Raw genomic sequence first — 19,866 nt, forward strand, 5'->3', positions numbered from 1 at the left:
TGTATGTGAAACCATCCAATATTTATCTTTTCCTTTTAACTTATTTCACTAAGCATATTCCCCCCCACACACAGATTATTATTTTTAGAAATAAAGAAAATGGTACTAGAATTCACTGGGGGAAAATCAGGTAAACATATCAAATATCACTCCAAAAATCATTTTTGGATTGAGGAAAACAATCTCCCTTCCTCTCTAGAACACAAAGCAGTATAAATGAGCTGACATAAGATCAGCAGTGTAAATGATCAGGCTGACAGAGAGCTTCAAAATAGAGCCAATTATATTGAGGAAATAAGGCGAAAACAGAACCAAAAACAATGAAGAAAGGCCTTTAAATAAAATGCTTCAGTATAAATTAGACAAATGGAAAGAAATAAACTTTTATTTATACTTTGCAACATATGCTAAAATAGACTTTGGGTAGATTCTAATATGCAAGCTTACTTAAATAAAGTCAAGATGGCTACATAAATTATACTACATGCACCAAATGGAATGTGAGGCAGTAGTGAAAAAATCAGGTCAGCCTCCTAGTTTGGGTGGAATGAGTTTGTGGGCATATTGCTAAGTAATAAACATGAAAACACACAAGCGCAAACAAGGGATACTTCCAACCTTGATTTTCAAATCCCTTTGAACTTGTACAGGTATCATGCTTTTAACCTCAGCATACAACTCAACAAAAAGAAAATAACAATCCAATCAAAAAATGGGCAGATGAGCTAAATAGGCACTTTTCCAAAGAGGGTATGGAGAAAAGGGACCCTTCCTATACTGTTGGTGGGAATGTAGACTCGTCCAGCCCCTACAGAATCTCCACACTGAAAGATCTGCCATATGACCCAGAAATTCCACTCCTAGGTATCTATCCAAAGGACACAAAAACACTAATTTGAAAGGAAACTTGCATTCCTGTGTTTACTGCAGCACTTTCTATGAGAGCCAACATATGGAAACAATCTAAATGTCCGAAAAAGAAATGAGTAGATCAAGAAGATGTGGTATATATACACCATGGAATACTACTCAGTAACCAAAAAAGTTAAACTCATGCCATTTGTAGCAACATGGATGGAAAAGAAAGGAGTTATCTAAATGAAGTGAGCCAGAAGGAGAAAGAGAAATACCAGTGGTTTCACTTCTATGTAGAACACAGAGAAACCAAACAAAGGTCAAAGATAAACTTTAAAAGCAATCCTTGAAAACTGACCATAGATCAGAAGCATCCAAAAGGGGAGGGGAAAGGGAGGTGGAAGGCAGGGAAGGTAAGGGGAGCACAATGGACTGTGGTGGAGGACTCTGGGTGCTTTGGTGGTGGGAGAGATAGAGTGACCACACGTGAGAGAAGAAATCCTAGACGAATATTAACAAAGACATAAAACAATGGTACTTCATTAATTAAAAATAATAATAAGGGGGGTGGGAATTGTATGGGGAATACAACCAAGATGAAAATGCATTCATTGTGCAAAACTAAGAATTATGTAAAAATATATAAAATAAAATAAATTTAAAAAAACAAACAGTGGGTCAATGTTGGATAAGAGGGAAATGGACCCATTTGCATAGAAACTCTTCATATTTCTTTTCTGCCTTTAAAAATTTCTCAATTGCAAAGCCACTCTTCAAAGAAAACTTTAGGAATCAATTGCACAAGTGTTTATGTACTTTTTACATGTTTCTTAATGACAATATCAACTGAATTCTTGGCCCCCTAACATTTGTTGTTAAAAATATATGTACATTATGGTTGTAAACAATCACTTCGATGATGTATGAATACAATGGTAAGGATTATCTAGGTTAGCCTCAAAACAAACTTAATAGGTTGTTTTTTTTTAATAAATTTTATTTTTATATTCCCCATGCAATTGCAACCCCCTTATTTTGACCCCAATCCCTCCCCTCCTGCCCTCTACCCCCCATAGAGTGTCTCTGGTTCATAGTTTTTTGTTGATTTTGATTTTGACTTTCTTATAGTTATTCATTTTCCTGGTCCCTTATTTAAGTTTTCTAGATTCCTGCTATGAGTGAGACCATCCGGTATTTTTCTTTTTCTTTCTGGCTTATTTCGCTGAGCATGATCCCTTCCAGCGCCATCCATGTTGCTGCAAATTGCATGTGTTTGATATTAGATTCTAATTAGTCTATAGAATCCTCTTAGGAAAACAAAATAACATTCAAGTATTTTACAAAAATTAAAAAAATAATAATAAAAGACCCAGTGCTAGCAAGTCTCTGAGGAATTTGGCATTGACATTTTACTGCAGCATTATACTTGGTACATGGGCACATTTTAAAAAGCAACTTGGGGGGGGCGGAGCAACATGGCGGCGAGGAGACGCTGCGAGTAAGATCTCCCATTAAAAAAAGTGAATAGGGAGGAAAAGCGGCAGGTCCCAGTGAGAACCGGGACACGGAAGATAAACGGGTGACGCCAGCAAACTGCCCGAAGAAGAAAGTGGCCATAAAAGAGGACTAGAAGGGAGGGAAGCGCAGAACCCTGCTCCCCTCCCCTGCCCACAGAGGCGGCACTCTCCGAACCGCAGAGAGGAGGGAAACAACAAACCAAAACGGCCAACAAGAACAAACGACGCAGCAAGCGGGACTGTGAGTGGAAAGGAACTATTGCAGCCACCACACCCCCTGAACAGGAGCTGTGGAGAATCCTGCAGGATTCACCGCGGCGGTGAGCGAACGGCTCCGGGCGCCATTAAAGAAGAACAAAGACCCCGGGAGACTCGCACACAGCCCGGGCCGGCCGGTAAGCCTGCGCAGGAAAGCAGCGCGCTTGGCGCGCTTGAAAAGAAAACGCGGACCGGGATCACAGCGGCCCAGGTCCCCGCTAGGCTTGCGGGGAGACTTGCAGAGGTCCTCACTGAGGTGAAGGTCCCTCCCTGAGTGAGCAGGAACCAGGCGCCCAGGCACGGGAGCAGTGCAAAAGGCGCCATTCCCGCGCCACTGAACTGGGCTACAGCCCGCGTACTGGAACTGAGGGCTTTGAACTGAGACCCGGGGCACGAAAATTCGGGGTGTGGGTTACCCACGACGGTGGGTCACAAGGCAGACACAGCAACCCAAAGCTGTTGAGGTGTACCCTACCATTTCCGCTCTGTTCCCTGTCCCACGGGGGGGGGGGAGGCGAAAAACAGCCCCCCAAGGACAATAGGAGAGATCTCTGGCGCCACCTAGAGACCAGGAAAAAAAGTCACTAACACCCCATAAAACAGGAAATTTCTTAAGACTGCTTGAAAAGGGCAGAAGGCTTCTGGAGGACCCAGTGGACAGCCGGGAAGTTATTCCACGCCAGGCCCTTCCGACCAGCAGTCTGAGCCCACAGAGGGAGCAGGCACCCACGTCCGGGGCAGACCGGGTGCGCAGAAGAGTGTGCCTGAAACCGGAGGCGCAGGGACTGCATCCCGCTTCGCTATTTGAGAACAGGGACATTTCTTCAGTAAAAACTGCCTAAAACCAGCAGAAAGCTCCACCAGAAGACAGAGATGGCTCCTGGAAGAGCCAGAGGGGAGCGGAGAAGTTCACCCAAGGTGTCAGTCAGTCCGAGCAACACAGTGTCCCAACGCATACGACAAATTAGAAAACAGACAGTAGGGAGTAGAAGAACCACACGCAACCTAACAACTCCTCAGGAAAGAAGCACACCACAAAAAGAAAACCACTCCCCAGATTGCAACGACAGCAACTTGGAAGAACTTCTGAGCCTTCCAGAAAGAGAATTTAAAATTGCCATGATTAAAAAAGTGATAGATCAGAAGAAGGAAATTGAGTCCCTAAAGAGGGAAAACAATGGTCAGAAGAATGAAATTGAGTCCCTAAAGAGGGAAGTAAAAGAAATGCAGGAGATCAAAGAATTAATGGAGGAACTAAAGAACTCCGGGAAAAGCAAGGAAAGCAGAATAGATGAAATGGAAGAACGAATAAGTTCTCTTGAAGACACAGAAATAAAAAGAACCAAAACAGAAAAGGAAAGAGAAGTACGAAGGAAAAAGAATGAAGAAAGACTTCGGGAACTATCTGACTCCATGAGGAAAGGAAATATAAGAGTTATAGGAATTCCAGAAGGAGAGGAGAGAGATGTAGGAACAGAGAAAATATTCCAGGAGATAATTGAAGAGAACTTCCCAAATGCGAAGAAGGAGCTGAAAATTGATATACAAGAAGCAAGAAGAACACCAAACTTCCACAACGAAAGGAAAAACACAGCAAGACACATAATAGTAAAGCTCCCAAGAATCCAGGACAAGGAAAAAATAATGAAGCTGACAAGAGGGAAGAAACAGATAACATTCAAAGGAAAACCAATCAGGCTGACATCAGACTTCTCTGAAGAAACACTACGGGCAAGGAGAGAGTGGAGGGACATAGTCAACAGACTCCAAGAAAACAGATGCCAACCAAGAATACTCTATCCCGCAAAGCTCTCTTTCCTCCATGAAGAAAGAATATGGACCTTCCCAGACAAAGAGAAACTCCGGAATTTCATTACGAATAAACCCCCACTCCAAAAAATACTACAAGGAATCCTAAAGCCAGAACCTCAGAGGGACGAATAACAACGAAAGAAGACCAAAAAAAAAAAAAAAAAAAGTTATTAAAAGAATAAATAAAATCAAAGGAAAGACAAACATAATGGCAAATACAGATGCTAACATATCAATATTAACTCTAAATGTAAATGGACTAAACTCTTCAATAAAAAGACACAGAGTTGCAGCCTGGATTAAGAAACAAAACCCAACCTTTTGCTGTCTCCAGGAAACACATTTAGCTACAAAAGATAAAAATAGGCTCAAAGTCAAAGGATGGAAAACAATCCTACAAGCAAATGGGCCAAAAAAGAAAGCAGGAACAGCTATACTTATATCAGATAAAACAGACTTCAAACTCAAAAAAATAAAAAGAGACCCCAATGGTCACTACATTATGATTAAGGGGACAATACTTCAAGAAGAAATAACACTCATTAACATATACTCACCAAACGAAAGAGCACCAAAATATATCAGACAACTGTTGTCCTCTCTGAAAACAGACATCAGAGAAAACACATACGTAGTGGGAGACTTCAACACACCACTATCAACAATGGATAGATCAACAAGACAAAAAATAAGTAAAGAAACTAAAGCTCTAAATAAGGACCTAGAGCATTTGGGCTTAACAGACATCTATAGAACACTAAACCCAAAAAAAACGGAGTACACATTTTTCTCAAGCGCACATGGATCATTCTCCAGGATCGATCACATACTGGGGCACAAGACAAACATCAACAGATACACCAAGATTGAAATCATACCAACCATCTTTTCTGACCACGAAGGCATCAAACTAGAAATAAATCAAAAAAGAAGGCAAGGAACTATCCTACCTCATGGAGATTAAAAACCACACTACTGGAAGACCACTGGACTAACGAGGAGATCAAAGAAGAAATTAAAAAATTCTTTGAATTGAATGACAAGGAGGACACCAATATCCTAAATGTATGGGATGCAGCAAAAGCAGTAATAAGAGGAAAATATATAGCAATAGAAGCTCACATCAAAAAACAAGAAAGAACTCAAAGAAACAACCTAATCTCGAAGCTCAAAGATCTAGAAAAAGAACAACAAAAAAACCCCAAAACCAGTAGAAGAAAAGAAATAATAAAAACCAAAGCAGAAATAAATGAAATTGAAACTAAAAAAACAATCCAAAATATCAATGAAACCAAGAGCTGGTTCTTTGAAAAAATAAATAAAATAGACAAACCCCTAGCCAGGCTCACAAAGGAAAAAAGGGAGAAAGCACAAATACACAGGATCATCAATGAAAGAGGAGAAATCACAACGGACACAGCAGAAATCAAAAGAATAATCAGTAACTACTATGAACAGTTATATGGAAACAAGTTCAACAATCTAGAGGAGATGGACAAATTCCTACAACTCTACAATCACCCAAAGCTAGATAAAGAAGAAATAGAACACCTAAACAGACCAATTACAAGCAGCGAAATTGAAATGGTAATCAAAAACCTCCCCAAAAACAAAAGCCCAGGACCTGATGGATTTACAAATGAATTCTACCAAACATTCAGAGACGAATTAGTGCCTATCCTTCACAAACTCTTCCAAAAAATTGAGAAGGAAGGGACAATACCAAACACGTTCTATGAAGCCAATATTACACTAATACCAAAACCGAATAAGGACAACACAAAAAAGGAAAACTATAGGCCAATCTCCCTAATGAACACTGATGCAAAAATCCTCAATAAAATTTTAGCTATCAGAATCCAACAATGTATCCATAAGATAATTCACCACGACCAAGTTGGATTCATTCCAGGGGCACAAGGATGGTTTAACATCCGAAAATCAATCAACGTTATCCAACACATCAACAAAAAGAAATATAAAAACCATATGATAATATCAATAGATGCTGAGAAAGCTTTCGACAAAGTGCAACACCCATTCATGATAAAAGCCCTTGAAATTCTTGGGATACAAGGAACATACCTCAACATCATAAAGGCCATCTATGACAAGCCAACAGCCAGTATCATTCTCAATGGTGAAAAGCTGAAAGCAATTCCATTAAGATCTGGAACAAGACAAGGATGTCCACTCTCACCACTGCTTTTCAATATAATACTGGAAGTCCTAGCCAGAGCAATAAGACAAGAGAAAGACATCCAAGGAATCCAAATAGGAAAAGAAGAAGTCAAACTATCACTATTTGCAGATGATATGATAATATACATAGAGAACCCCAAAATCTCCACAGAAAAACTAATTCAACTCATCAATCAATTCAGTAAAGTGGCAGGATACAAAATCAACACGCAAAAGTCAGTAGTCTTCCTATACACAAACAATAAATCTGAAGAAGAAGAAATCAAAAAAACCACCCCTTTTATTATCGAAACAAAAAAAATCAAATATTTGGGAATAAATCTAACAAAAGAGGTAAAGGACCTATACAAAGAAAACTATAAAACACTGTTAAAAGAAATAGAAGAAGACACAAAGAAATGGAAAGACATCCCCTGCTCATGGATTGGAAGAATAAACATTATTAAAATGGCCATCCTACCAAAAGCAATATACAGATTCAATGCTATTCCAATCAAAATTTCAATGTCATTCTTCAAAGAAATAGAACAATTATTGATGAAATTCATATGGAATCACAAAAAACCCCGAATTGCCAAAGCTCTCCTGAAAAAGAAAGAAGGGAATGGAGGCATCACACTCCCAGACTTCAAACTATACTACAAAGCCATAATCATCAAAACTGCATGGTATTGGAACAAGAACAGACATACAGACCAATGGAATCGAATAGAAAATCCAGAAATAAACCCACAGATTTATGGTCAACTAATCTTTGACAAAGGAGCAAAGACTATGCATTGGAGCAAAGAAAGTTTGTTCAATAAATGGTGCTGGGAAAACTGGGTCGCTACATGCAAAAGAATGAAGCTTGACCACTACCTCACACCATACACAAAAATCAACTCAAAATGGATTAAAGAACTAGACTTAAGACCTGAAACCATAAAATACATAGAAGGAAATATAGGCAAAACACTACGGGATTTGCACATCAAAGACATCTTTACAGACACATCACCCAAAGCAGTGATAGTGAAGGCAAAGATAAACAGCTGGGACTACATCAAATTAAAGAGCTTCTGCACAGCAAAAGAGACAATAACAAAAACAAAGAGAAACCCCACCAACTGGGAGAACATTTTTGCACACAACACTAATGATAAAGGACTGATCACAAAAATCTGCAAAGAGCTGATGAGACTCAGCCACAACAAAGAAAATAATCCAGTCAAAAAATGGGCAGAAGAGCTAAAAAGAAACTTCTCTGAAGAGGAAATGCAAATGGCCAACAGACATATGAAAAAATGTTCAACATCACTTGTAATCAGGGAAATGCAAATCAAAACTACCATGAGATACCATCTTACACCAGTGAGAATGGCACATATTAAAAAAACTAGCAACAACAAATGTTGGCGAGGATGTGGAGAAAAAGGAACTCTTCTGCACTGTTGGTGGGAGTGCAAACTGGTCCAACCACTGTGGAGAGCTGTGTGGAGATTTCTGGACCTACTAAACATAGAGCTTCCATATGATCCAGCAATTCCACTCCTAGGTATTTACCCAAAGGACACAGAAACATCAATTCCAAAGAGCACCTGCACCCCTATGTTTATAGCAGCACTGTTTACAATAGCTAAGCTTTGGAAACAACCCAAATGCCCAAAAATAGATGACTGGATCAAGAAGATGTGGTACATATATACCATGGAATATTACTCAGCATTCAAAAAAGATAAACACATGCAATTTGCAGCAACATGGATGGCGCTGGAAGGGATCATGCTCAGCGAAATAAGCCAAAAAGAAAAAGAAAAATACCGGATGGTCTCACTCATAGCAGGAATCTAGAAAACTTAAATAAGGGACCAGGAAAATGAATATAAGAAAGTGAAAATCAAAATCAACAAAAAACTATGAACCAGAGACACTTTTTGGGGGGTGTGGGGCGGGAGGGGAAGGATTGGGGTCAGAATGGGGCGTTTGCAATTGTATGGGGGAATATAAAAATAAAATTTAATATTAAAAAAAAAAAGATTACTAATATTTGGAGACTTACTTCAAACATAAGGGAAATTCTGAACATATGAGAAAAGACAATGGAGTGACAGTTATGTTCATAAAAAAAAAAATAAATAAAAAAAAATAAAAAGCAACTTAGAAATACACACAAAATGACATTTAAAATGGCTATGTTCTGTGTTTCAGCCATCCAAATGTCCAAAGACAATCACACTACAATATTATCTGTCAGTGAGTAGTTTTAGAAACAGCTGCAATGACCCAAAATATAAGTGTGCCTATGGAAAACACAGTCCTCGGTAGAATTAAGAATAAACTAAGCAGGCATATAATCACCTGGGCACATTTCTAATCACATTACATTAAATTTTAAAACTGAAAGCCTTAATTTTAGGTATATTATAAAAGCAACTATGTCAAAAGTAATGTGTATACAGAAGAACAACGATCAGAAGAGAACAAGGAAACAATTTAACTGTGGTAATGCTAAAATTGTGATTGATTTAAATATCACCACCATTGAAGTATACTAATAATAAATTAAAAGTGGGAGGAAGAAGGAATTTTGGAGTTAGCCTGTAAGCAGTATTGAAACAGATACGCATTTTTCAAAAATTTCTGCAGAAGGAATGATAAGATACTTGAAATACAGGCTTATTTGATTCTACAAATCTAAATAGGTAATCAGACTTAGCCAGCATGAAAAGCTGTAGAAAAAGCCTTAAAATTCATTAATCTCATATCTGCCAAGGTCAGCTCCAGAGTCCAGAACACACATCTGTTCTCACTCCTGCCTCTCTTGATTTCTACCCACCAGATGCTTTCATAGGGGCAGGGAAGAGCCCAGAGGCTGACAATGACTCAAAGACTCTGATCCTCTCCGACCAAGGGCATACGGCCTCTTTGTCTCCTTATGGTCCCAGGAGCACAACTCTTCACACTCTTTAGAGTAAGAGAAAAATCAGCAGAGTAAAGGTAGGTAGGTATGTACTGTTCTCACACACAACCCTTACAAAATGTCCAACAAAGAAATGTTGGCACTCCCTTTAAAAACCATGTTTACAGAGAAAATTTGTTTTTCAGGCCTAAAGTGCAAGCCAGAGCTCACTCTGAAGCAACATGCCCCAGGTCCAGTCCATGAAGCTCTATCCTTTGAACTTGCATCCCACACTTCAGTCCTAGTGTTTGCAAGAGATTCACTTTCTAGCAACCAAAATCAGGAGGTGGCTTAGACAAAAACAAGACAGTGCCCTCATGTTTTGGATGTTTTTGAGTTCTCTCTCTCTCTCTCTCTCCCACTCCTCTGTCTCATCACCTTCCAAGAGTATGTCTTCTTCTTACTTTGAAATTGATAATGTCCAAAATCACCACCAACAACCAAAAAAATCTGTCAAATAAGGGAGAAACAAGAAAGCCGACAGCTGGTTCAGAAGGAGAGCTGGAACACACTGCAGAGCAGACTGCTCTCTGCAGCACCCACACTGGAAGACATTAAATAAGTCAGTCGTACTCATCTGAAACCAGGCAAGCCAGGGAGAAAACGAAGATGATGGTCTGAAATTCATTCATAGGATTTCAAGACCAAGCTGGTTTTACCTAACTTCACAACAGCCAGCATCCACTGACCCATGTCACAGCTTCACAAGAAAGGCAAATGGCTCATTATGTGAAAAGTTCCAACGACTGTTTTTTAATGTTTAGCAGCAGTTGCTTGGCTCGGCCACTGCAACAAATATTGCTGAGCTGTTTAACTTACGAGAGACATTTAAAAGCTAAAAAGCCCAAATTCTAAATATGTAATTCATAAAACAGCATATTTTCTTTAATTCATTTTCTCAAAGTTTACAATATCTGTACTAATTCTCTGTAACTAGATATGTTCTGGATACATTCTCAGAGAATCTGTGCAGAATAAAAATTTGAAACATCTTAAAACTAACTAAAAACATCTTTCTAGTATGCTGCGAGGCAAATGCTTTTTACATGTTTTGCATTTTTATGCTAAACAGCGCAGCTGCGATTGATAAAAAGCAATCAAGCTAATTTAAGTCAATCAACTCCAGGAGGTTCTCATCACTTGGATAAAAATGCTCTCTCACTCCTTAGAAAATAAATAAAGATTTAACAGAGTGAATATATTTTCTTGGCTCTGCTTTCTTGCTATTCCAAAGGCAGCATATAACTAAGAAATCATGTTAAGCAATTTCTGTCACTAGTTTAAAGCGTAATGCAAACTTTTAAGTCATGTTTAATTAAGTAATCCTCGGCAAGAGCATATTAGCAGAGAGTAATAAGCCTCAAGTGAGAGAATCGCACACATACGCACACGTATGATAGGTACACAATTGTTATTAGAGAGACTATAATTCCTCTTTAATCTCTAAGAAGCCTATCAAGTTAAATGATTTCGTTCTGGCTGATTGTCATTATTAAAAGATGATGCTGGAGTTTCAAAAATCACAATTTAAGATCTGTAAGTTCAAGAATAAGCTAGAAAGCAGAGTTGGTGCATTTAGCTAACTTTGGACATTATGAGAAAACCAGCAGGGACAGTCACAAAGTACTTTACCAGGATAAAGACAGTCCATGTTCAAGATCTGGGCAGGGAGAGGAAGAATTTAGCATTCTCATTTCTACTGCCAGGTCAACATCCCACTCCTATGAATGCAAAATTCCAAGATGCCTACAAGCATGACCTAACAAATAAACCCAAGCAGGAGTTCATAAAGATCTATCATCAGCGATATTAGCTACCTGTGCAGGAAAAATAGAGCCAAACCATTTGATTTTTTAGGGAAGTGACCCTCAAAAAGTATGTGCAAATCAAGAAAAGCTTCTCTGCTTCTCATTGCATTAAAAACTCTGGACCAGTCACTGAGCAATTCCATTCAAAAGATGGTAGTGTTAAAATCCATGGGGAGAATTAAAGGAGTTCACAGAAGCTAACAAGAAGCTCCAGTTCACAGGAGACATCAGCTGCTTGACTAGTGCTTGTGCAAACAAAAATTCTTTTCATTTCTTGAATAGAGGAAGAAGGCATGCATTAAGGAAAAGGATGATAATAATGAAGTTGAAAACAGTATTCTGAAATCTTCAATGAAATTAGTCAGAGATGAACTGGGGCATTTTTAGGATGTTTCCACTTATCAGCCCCCTCTGACCATAATGATGCCTCATTCCTGATGTGGAACAAGCAGGTAAGAAGATGCTGTCATGGAGAAGCCAGCTGTGATGTGACACCCACATACTAAATGAACTCCATCCACTTTGCAGTGATGTTTGTGTGTTAGAAAACTAGTTTCTTTGAATTCTTGAAGAATACAATTTGATTACACACAATTTAGTGGCTAGGACATGTCTATTAATTATACCTTTTTATTTATTGCATTATAATACTGTGACATGTGCAGTCAGGCTGACTCTGAAGACACCCTCCCAGAGCTAGCCAATTGCTAGAGAGAATAACAGACTTACCTAGCAAGTGACCTTTACATACAAACCAACCAGAGCCCATACCCCCACTACCTCCTCCATCAGGCTCTCATACTCAACCTAGGTCACTATTCCCCTGCCCTAATTACCTTCGGACCAGGTACCAAACTAGTAGGGTCAGTCACTATTCTCCTGTTTGCTGCAATTATTCAAGCTAGCCAATCCTAAACCTGTTTACCCTGCCTCATCTGTTCCTTCCCACAGAAGCCACAACAACAGCTCTTACCCAATTTTCCCCCTCACCCCCTCTGCCTCCTGACTGACCCTGCTGCTCCCTGTGTGCCCCCCCCCATCCTCTAGGGAACTGTGAGTAACTATCTCATCAGTGGCAATCATCGCCTGATCTACTGACCTCACTAGCCACAAGCAAAAATAAAATCTACACTTCAAAAAAATAAGAAATGCATGCTTCATTCTATTGTACCCTCACCTAAGCAACTATGGCTGAGGAGTCTGGCTTCAAGAACAGTTGTGATCAGGAACCTGTTTACTGCATTGGAATTACAAGTTGTAAGGGCAAATGTATCTCTGGATTCAACTTGCAAGGGATAAACTTGTCCTGATCAGGAAGCTGTTTTCTGCATTGGAATTACAAGTTGTAAGGGCAAATGTATCTCTGGGTTCAACTTGCAAGGGATAAACGTGCCCTGTTAGTGATGTGGAGTTTCGAGGTCTTAATGTCTTGAGAGCCAAATAGCCAGTCTTTCTATCTTCCTGCAGGAGAAGGGGATCACTTTGCAGCCTCCAGCAATGGCAGGCTTCCATAGAAGGAACAGTTTCACATTCATCGAAACAACACCACATACCTACAGTCGTGTGTTCCAAAAATATTTTATTCAATACTTGTAGTCAGATTCTCCACATCTTTCTACTTGTGTTCCCCCTTCCAGCCAAAAGACACCATGAAAAATTCCCTGAACATACCCTTTTGTCTCTGTATCTTTGCTCATACTATTCCCTCAGCCTGAAATGCCATTCCCTCTTCTAACCATTTTTGCCCACCTAGATTCTATTATCCTTCAGCTACATTTGCCTCCATAGTGGAGTCTTCCTACCTCCTCCCCAGTCTAAAGGAATCGATTCTTCCCCTCCTCTTCAACAACTCTTTCATATTCCCTTGTTTGGTTCTTTTTGGGGGACCATGTTCATTGTGCTATGGATAACATCTATTAATAGTTAATACCTAACTGATTGTTCTGTACGTGACAGGCACTGCAGTAGATATTGCATCCCATCACTGAATGCTTACGCTAACATGTTGAGGAAGGTATTCCTATCATCCTGATCTACAACTGAGAAAACTAAGGTCCTGAAAAAGTAAGTGAATTGCCCAAGACCACAATATTAGTCTAGTGATTACAGTCTAGATTAAAACCCAGGTCCTTGGATATAAGTCTGTGCTTTTAATAGGTGGTATTGACTCTACCTGGGTTACATAACTGCCTACAAAGATCACCTCTGACAATTGCAAATGGCATGTTATGGTTGGCTCAGTGTTCACACGCAGTGAATAGCGGGTGTTTAATGTCTGGATAATTCTAGTTATATTTGAAAATTGCAAATTTCAGTTATTCATCCATTGTACTTTGTCACTTATTTGGTAATGGGCTGTTGCCTGGATTCTCCACATCCAGGTGAATTTGATTTTATCCTCAGAAAGGATACATTGGGCCTCCACTCCATATAACTAGCTACTGAGACAAAGACAACTGGTCCAATGGACAGCTTCATCCGTACTGGGGATCCTCACCTATCATGAGGTGCCCTAGAGTACACTCCAGCTCTTCACACCTACTCCCTAGGCAAGGGATCTTGGACCAGCCTCAATTTCTGCATCTATAAATCAGGATGATAAGTGGACCCTCAGAGGAATGCTATGAAAATGGTATGTAGGGGGTGGCAGCAAAGAGTGGAGGGGACCCAATGGACTGTGGTGGAGGGTTCTTGGTACTTTAATGGTAGGCATGATACTGTAACATACATTGAAAAGGTATGAACCTGTATTCCTAAAACATATACAGTGTTGTAAACCATACTTTTTTATTGCTACTATCATAAAGACAAATTAATGAAAAACCAAAAAAATAGCATGCAGGTAGAGTGTGTGCCATGAAGCCTGGCATATATTGAAGTGCTCAGTAAGCTCTTCAAAAGAAAGGAAAAGAAAAAGACATGGTAGTTTCACCTCACTAAATACATGGGAAAAATCACACCAAATGAAGGCCAACTCTGGGCAAAACACTATCCTCATCCAGGCTGTACTGTTCTTCCAGTATCCAATGACCATTCCAAATGGTCAACACAGACCAGAGGATGTAGAGATCACTATGGCAATGAGAACAAGCTTCTCAAAGACTCTGGGGTGTAGACAGTGGGAAGAAAAAGGGAAGACTACTCTTAGAAGAGGAATGTTGTAGAGAAGCTATCCCAAGGATATGAAATAGGCCAGCTTGGCGATAGGGGTTACTGAAGTAGTCCTTATAAACACTCTACCTTGATTATCCATGAGATATGGAACAGCAGAGTGATGGAGGGAAAGTTTAAGTACTTTGGGGTTAGATTTAGAATCCTAACTCTACAATTTCAGAGTGTGGGGCCTGACGCAAGTTACTTACCTCTCAGGTCTCAGTCTCCTCACCTGTACAATGGGATGGTGTTTAGGGACCTGTTACGTGTAAGAGCATCATGCCTGGCCATTGAGCAAATGCTCAGTCAATGGTAGTATTTGTTACTAAGATGAGAAGGGTCTATACAATGGAAATATTTCTACTTCACAGGATCATTGCAAGGGTTCAAAATGATGACATAAAAAGCATCCAGCACAATGCCTTAACCACTACAGGTGAGCAATGAATACAAGGTATTATTGTTAGTGGTGGTAGTGATAATAGTGATAGAACATGCACAAGGCTCAGCAATTTATGCAGGGACTTCTAAGAAGAAAACCAAAAAAGGTAGGTAATACTAAGAATAATAACAGATACAGTAGCAGCAGCATATTACATATCAGGCACCAAGCTTGGTGTTTTCCATGCACTAATGTGTTCCTTTATATAGCCTGATGCATAGGTACTATAATTTCCAGTTTTCCACGGAGGAAGCTTTTACCAAAACTCATAAGCAGGAATTAACAAACTTTTTGGTAAAGGGCCAGGCAGTGAATATTTTTGGCCTCAAAAGGTGAATAGTCTCTTTCCCAACTAATCAATTCTGTCATTGTAGAGTGAAAGCAGCCACAGACAATATGAAAATGAATAGGCAAAGCTTTGCTCCAATAAAAAAATTATTTACAAAGGCAGGAGCAGTGGGATCTGGCCTCTGGGTCACATTTTGTTGACTGCCATAACTTAGACCATGCTACCTGATAGAACTACACTTACACTTGACAGGGGAATCTTGTTAAGGAGCTGCAAAGAAGAAATGGCACTTTTGTGTTTCCCTATGAGAATATTTGTTAAAATGGAACCATGTCAAATTGACATGGATTCAAAGCATAATTTAATGTGGTTGGGTAATCTCACTTCCTTGGGAAGGAAGCACACCCTGAACCTTTGACCAGAAATAGTCGTCCATCCTCTTCTCACCTGGTTTACACCAATCATGTTTCAGATCTGGGATCCAGCAACTCTTTCTCCAGGAAGTCCAGCTTAGAGCCACCTTCCACTTGGGCAGAACACTGAATGTCCTCTTCTCATCATAATGGTATTATTGAGATTATGGATTTAATTTTTTTTTCACTGGACAATGAGTTCCAGGAACACCAGTCATGCATAGTTTATACATGTAGCATCCCCAAAACCTAACCCAGGGTCTGGTACATAATGATTGATGAGACAGGTCTTTAGTGTCACCTGTTACTGATGACGGAGGGAGTCACAATGATCCATCCAAGGTAACAAAACTATTATGCCACAGGACTATAATTCAAGCCAGATTTGGTTGACATTCAAACCTAGATCTTAAACAAAACACCTGCTTCCTCTTGGGAATCTGGGGGATAGCATTTGTGGGAAACAAAAGCACCACAGAAAAGATTCCAGAGCCAAAAGGTAGGAAAATATTGAGGGAGTTGAGTGATTTCCTTCAAAAGGACAATTCAAAATTTGTCCTTCAGTTTACTAAAAGATTCTAAGTGATATCTAACAGATGGTTTTTGTTTGGCTGCAAACTTTTGTAAATATTTTTTTTTAATTGGTTGCTGGCATCATAAAAAGATTCTACCCCAAAGTCTAGTTTTCCTGCTTCTCTGAAAATCAGAGGATCTGGTCACACTGGATGCCTAGTTCCAGAGGACAAGGTCAGCTTTAGACTGAGTGTCTGCTCTCCAGTTACAACAGTCTCACTCAGTCAGCTTCTCTGGGTACCAATACTGCCTGGACCCTGCCACGTTGATACAGGAGCCCCTGGTGAAATGGAGACTCACAGAGGCAAATTAGGGGCTAGAGGACTACAAACTGAGTAGACAGGAGAGAGTAAGCTTTCAGTTTCCTCTGGAAAAGGATATCAACAGGAAAGAAGGAAGGAATACAGAAGGGGCAGAGTGGGCAGTGAGGGATAAAAGAGGGAAATTGTAGTATTGAGATGAGTCCAAATAGATCTATTGAGGAGGAGGGAGGTTTTTAAACTTGGTTGTAATTTTTCTAAATGTCTAGATCATGGACAGGGCAGGAATACAAGAGCAGGATTCCAGAAAATGGTTCCCGAAGCATGGGAGTGGTGGAGGACGTGTGGCAATGCTCCCTGTTAGAATGACCCGAGTCCACATCATATGATGCAAGGATACTGCACACCTGAGGGGTCATCCTGAGCAACAATCTTAGCATCATTTGGTGAAAACCCCCAGTATCTGGGGCTTAGGTTTATTTATCAGGAACTTAGGTTTATTTTCAAGTCAAGGTTGTCCAGTAAATGTCATAGTTGTTTCATTTCCTGGTAGTAAAAGCAGTGATAAATCCAAAAAAGGAAAACAAACATAAATGACCGAAGTCTCATACAACTGAGAGCAACTAAGATAAGTCAATCCTAAATCGGAACCTGACACTAGCACATTTTTATTTTTTTTATTTTTTTTTACAGTTTTTTTTTTTTTTTTAAGATTTATTTATTTATTTATACAAGCACTGGGTACAGTCAGAAGCACGGGAGGGTGAGAGAATTCACCAGAGTCAGAGCAGAGAGCAGAGCAGGTAGACTGACAAAGAACACTACTGAGGGGAGCAGCGGGCGGCAGGAGAGGTCTACGCACCATGTGGGACCCTCACCTGGCTGCCGGGGATCGAACTGGCGCTGCAGAGGCTGCGGGCAGCTTCGCAACCCAGCGCTCAACCACTGCTCCACCGGGGAGCCCTACCACGTTTTTAGATGCATGCCTTTCAGGTATTTGCTCACTTCTTTGGGCCTTAGTTTTCTCACCTGTGGATTGAGAACAGCACCATCTATTTTGCAGGATTACTATAAAATTTGCTGAGGCCTGGTTTGTCCAGTCTGCAGAGCACACGTTGCCCTTTCCAGCCTTCCTACCTACCTGAAGCAGATAGAGAAAGCCTAAACCATTTACACTGTAGCCTTTAGATTGAGAGTATTTACAAAATATATATGATAAGACAATTAGAATATTCACTGATAGTCACCAAATATTTTTCTGTAAAACAAAGATATTTATGGCTTTCATGATCCTATCTACAGAAAGCATATAAAAATCATGACAGCCCTTATAACTTAAGTTACTTTGGGTTTTTACATTAATTTTCAAAAACACAAATGCTCCAACTTTCAAAGCTCAAACAACCAGACATTTAGTGCAGTTAAATATTTTTCCTTCTCAAAAACAAGCTATTACTTCTTAGGACTAAACTTTGAAGATACTGTTGATCCTTCTGCATGTTTAATTCAAACTCTAAGTTTAATTCAGAAATTCTTATTAAACCTGTCTCTTTAGAAGGTGATTTTTGCAAAGTTAATATTTGCTTATATTAGGTGTTAATATAAACTGTGTAGTTTACTTGGAGTTTTTCTCGCGGAGACCGCAACATTCAAGGCTCACGTGCTCAGCAGTTCTAATTCCTCCCTGCAGCAACAGAAAACAAGGAAAATTGCTGCCACGTGTGTTTGACTTGCACTCCCCATAAGCACTGAGGACCCACCCCCTTCAGCTCAACCCCATCCCAGGCCCAGAGGCACAACACAACCACCAAATGGCAAAGGACGTCACCGAGACTACTTTGGATTTGTCCAAATAGGTGAACGATTGCAGAGCAAAACGAACCAGTCATTAAAAAATAAGTCTGTGACAGCAGAACCACTGGAAACAACTAACCGTTCACTTTCAGGGAAGTGATGAACTAAAGCATGTGGTGCATGGCCGTGACGCCGAGGCAGGTCTAATAATACAGAAGGCCCTAATACAGAAGGCCCACCAGACACAGCACAACTTCATATCCAGTATGATTTCATTTATGTTTGGAAAATCCCCTCATTAATATGCGTGTATATGACAAATAGGTAAGTACTTAAAAAATAATGTGGACAAACACAGCCCAAATGATAAGGATGATTACTACTGGGGAGGGGACACCGTACTGCAGTGTGTTCAGAAAGACAGAAGAAGAATTTTCTCTATATTTTGAATTTTTTAATTTATGGTTTTTTAATTATAATACAAGGGTATTTTTACATTAATTTATGATTTTAACATAAAATTATGTTATACTAAGAAAGTTGTGTTCTCCAAAATAAAGAAGGAAGTCTGGGTATCTTATTTGGGCTCATTCAGGTTGGAGTGAGTAGACAACTTTGAATTTGTCCAGTGACAGAGGTGGAAAGGCTTATGGTCTGGGAAGGTGTGGGGTGGGGCTTTCAGGAGCAAAAGGAAGACCAGAAACTGGGCAACAGTAGAGCCAGGTCTTGCAGGAAATGGAAACCTTCCTGATAACCAGGAGATCAGGTGGCTCAGGAGTGATGTCAGAATTCCCATCCAATTCCTCCTTTGTACTACCCTCCTTCCTCTCTACTTCCTGGCTTCAGCTTGGTATTAGGTGCTCATGGCTTCTGCTAAGTGCCTTTGTGCAGCCTGTTCTCAACTTCTCACAACTATATGTCTTCATACCTTGAGTGCAAACACCCAGGAGATCACAGGGCATATATAATGAACTCATCTACCATGCATTTACCTCTCCTTTCCCATTTAATCCTTGCAACAGCACTCTGGAATTCAAGGACATAAGCACTTGTCCATCCAGTTATTCAAACCTAAAATCTCAGAATTTGTCTTTGATTGATTCTACTCTTTCCTCATCTTCTGCTCCCAAGTCCAATTCCATCCTGACAGCTATCCCTCCAAAATGGATGCAAAGTCATCCTCCATCTGTGTATCTTCCCACCATCACTGGGCTCAGGCATTCAACACCTCTGAGGTGTCTGAAGGGGCCTCTCAGCCTCCACTCCTCTATCCTATAGAAGCCATTCTCCATACAACACTCAGAGTGGCCTTTTGGATGCAAACCAGACCACCTACAGCCTTGCTTAAATCCCTCTAGTGGCTTTACACCATGCTGTGAACACAATCTTACTTCCTTGCTGTGACCAAGAGACAGCTCAGTCTTCCTACTTGTCCAAGTCACCTTCTCCCATTATCCTCTCACTCACTCTACTTGGACCTCACTGGTTTTCTCTTTGCTTTGTTTGTTCTGTGCACACAAAACTCACTCCTGCCTAAGGCCTGGGCACT

The 19,866-nt window shown here is 40.0% G+C and overlaps 1 protein-coding gene across 4 annotated transcripts in view; it reads right to left on the bottom strand.

The window, feature by feature from the left end:
• ERC2 (ELKS/RAB6-interacting/CAST family member 2) overlaps window positions 1-19,866 on the bottom strand; it is an 847,094-nt gene that overhangs the window by 531,666 nt on the left and 295,562 nt on the right. The window lies entirely within an intron of this gene.

This window comes from Talpa occidentalis, unplaced genomic scaffold (assembly GCF_014898055.3).
Source record: "Talpa occidentalis isolate TD23 unplaced genomic scaffold, MPIMG_talOcc4v2.1 talOcc4.10, whole genome shotgun sequence".
Classification (NCBI taxonomy): domain Eukaryota; kingdom Metazoa; phylum Chordata; class Mammalia; order Eulipotyphla; family Talpidae; genus Talpa; species Talpa occidentalis.